Raw genomic sequence first — 3287 nt, 5'->3', positions numbered from 1 at the left:
GGCCTGCGGTAGTCTGTGTTAACTGTGTAGGCTGAATTTCTCTTACAGGACAGAACTTACTAGTGTGTTGTGAAGAAGAAAAAAAAAATTTCTCCATTAGCATCAGCTACTCCAGTATACCCATAAGCCTGTTAGGAAAAGTGTAAAATACTACAAGTTGGTCTAAAACAGCAAGGAGAGATCTATGTATGTATGTGGAAAATGGAGGAGAAATGGCTCTTGAGCCTTTGCTTGTTCTGATCACGGAGAGTCAGCTGTGAGGGACTGACAAACACATCCAAGCAGAGTTTGCTAGGCAGGTCTGAGAAAGCACTTTGATCTGTGTCACGGGTCTCATTCCTTGAGTGCTAAACAGCCCCGGTAGGGACCAGCCAGTGACATCAGAGCATGGTATTCAGTCAGAGCAAACTCCTCTGCAGTGTCCACTTAGAGGGTGAAAGGTCACATGGCTGCTTACAACAGGGTGTGGTTTGTAAGGCAAAAAGCACAGTGCCCATGCCTGGTTTTAGGTATGCTCTGGACCTCAGACCATGGGCTTGACACCCAAGTCTACATAAATCATCACAGATGAAGGTAAAATGCGTCAAGGGGCTGGAGCGATGGCTCTGTGGTTAAGAGAGCCGGCTACTCCTCCAGAGAGCAGCACCCACACGGGGGCTCACTATCATCTGTGACTCCAATTCCAGAGGATCCAATGGCTTCTTCTGACCTCCATGAGTACTGCACATACATGGTGGCCAGGCATACAATGACGACAAAGCACTCATACAAAAACAAACAAACAAGCCGGGCGTGGTGGCGCACGCCTTTAATCCCAGCACTTGGGAGGCAGAGGCAGGTGGATTTCTGAGTTCGAGGCCAGCCTGCTCTACAGGGTGAGCTCCAGGACAGCCACGGCTATACAGAGAAACCCTGTCTCGAAAAACCAAAAAAACAAACAAACAAACAAACAAACAAAACAAAAACAACCAAAACAAGACAACAACAAAAACCAAAGTAAGTCAGACACTTCCTCCCAACACATTTCACAGAGTTGCAGAGTGAGCATCAATTACGTGAGCTCTGTATCCATGGATTTACCAAGTGCCGAATGAACTTACTTAGGAAAAGCCGATTTGCTAAGCTGGGCAGCCTACCATTTATTTACATAGTGTTTACCATGTCCTCAGTACTGCCAGAATCTAGAGGTGAGTTGATGGACAGAGGGGGTTTGTGTGCAGAGACCAAAGCAGGCCAGAATGGCAGAGTACGGGGGCATGGGAGGGAAGAGCCCTAGGCCTTAGAAAATGGTTTGTTTTCATTGCTGACAGAGTCAGGAAACTCCACTGATGAAGCCTGATCTGCCTGTAGAGGTGGCATACGCTTCCCTAAGGACACCTCAGTGACGTTACAGCCGACGACTGGACTGTGCATACTTGAGTTGGAATATCCTGTAACCTTGAGCTTGTAACTCTCCTTCCTAAATCCAAAGAACAACTTCATAAACCCACCTTACATCTGTTTGCAAAAGGACATTCTTCACCCTTTAAACACTGAAAGATCACAGTCTGTAATCAATGAACTTAAGCCACAAGATGCAACATATGCCTATGGGTAAGGATACCCACAGATTCCTTCCTCTAGGTAACAGACACAGGAGTTACAAAAGAGGCTACACACCTATTGTTTTTCTGGTTTTAACTCTGTCATTGATTTTTTTCAGTGCTTTTTTTAATGTGATGGACCAGTGCATAAAAATATAACTGATAGTGAAAGTGTAAAATTCCACGTGATGCTCTAGAATGGCTACTTTAACTATAGCTATTCATTGAGGTGGACAGACTTTTAGAGAGAGAGAGAGAGAGAGAGAGAGAGAGAGAGAGAGAGAGAGAGAGAGAGAGAGAGAAAGAGATTGAGAGAGAGAGAGAGCTGCATTGAACATAGAATGTCACAGTCATAGGTGAACAGGGACTTAATTGCTGTCCAGTCAAGGGCTGTATGTCTATGTGAAGTGTGAACAGTAGGGAAGCTCAAACCATGGAGGGAAAGCTTGCTGTATTGGGAATAACTGCTGGGACCTTGGCAGGAAGCAACTTCACATAAGACTCTGTGGAAGAGCTTTGGACTTCAGACATAGATTTTAAAAATGAAGAGAACAGTGCAGTTTGAGGTGGCACAATAAACCAAGTAGTTTATTGTGGTGCTTGTTAAGTTTTGGGTTATAATAGTCAGCTCCTATCCTCTCATGAGGTGGCAGGACATTCCACAGCATGTGATTTAGTCTGGGACAGCCTAAGTGACAAGTCGAGGAGCCAGGTACAGAGGAGCCAGGTACTGGGTAAATCAGGGGCTGTGAAGCCATAGCATAGCACAAGAGAGCTACAGGGGCTTTGAGGGAGCTTGGTTTGATTTCCTCAGGCTGTAGAGTTTGGCCTCTGAGAGTGACCAGTATCTTAGAGGCAGGTCCATGCACTGACAGAGACAGACATCTCCATCCCATTTCCCCAAGCCTGCGTTCTAGGTACATACTGGGGTCCAGATGCCATCTCCTGGATCTTGTGTCCCAGAACAAAGACCTGAACTGGGGACTCATGGGTAACGATAGTCTATTAACACAGCAAAAGGCGCTCCTGAGAGGGAGCGGAAGTGCAGGCGAGCTCAGGAAGGCTGGCATCTAGGAGAGCCCTTTATGAGCAGAGCCACATGCACATGAACACTCTTCTCTTCTTGCTTTTAGAGGCTGCGGGCTTGGTTTTGTTACAGGCTGGGACACGCTCTCTGCCACTAGGTTCTCCTTACATTGTTAATCTTGATTCTGCTGGGACCTCTCTGCTGGGCTCTGTTCTCTTCAAGTAGAAGAATTTCCTACCTCTGTCTCCCTATCTGTTTCTGCAATGGTAACAGACATTAGAATCTCAGGGCCCAACAAACAAGCATCCTGAACTTCAGCTTCTGTTTTTAGGAGCTACTGGTTGGAAGGGATGGGGCTATGCCTAACCACCTGCAGGCCTGCTGGTGTCTACCTGGGGATCTTCCAAGGCTACCAGTCGCCTTTTCCTCTCTTCTCCCCATGTGGCTACATTGAGTAAATCCCCCTTTCTGCTTCAGGTTTCCTCAGCAGACTGGTGCTGGCTGATGCTCTTATTGGGGGTTGCCAGAACCCTGGCATCCCCCTAATAGCTGGTTACGCTGTGGGGACAGGAAGCACTTAAACTCTGCTCTGAGGCTTGGAAAGAGCTGGGTGGCTTTTTAATATTTTTCCCCCATTTCCCACTGTGTGGCAGGGACATGAACCTACAACTTTAACA

The sequence above is a fragment of the Mastomys coucha genome, unplaced genomic scaffold (assembly GCF_008632895.1).
Source record: "Mastomys coucha isolate ucsf_1 unplaced genomic scaffold, UCSF_Mcou_1 pScaffold5, whole genome shotgun sequence".
Taxonomy (NCBI): domain Eukaryota; kingdom Metazoa; phylum Chordata; class Mammalia; order Rodentia; family Muridae; genus Mastomys; species Mastomys coucha.
This window is presented reverse-complemented; position numbering follows the sequence as displayed.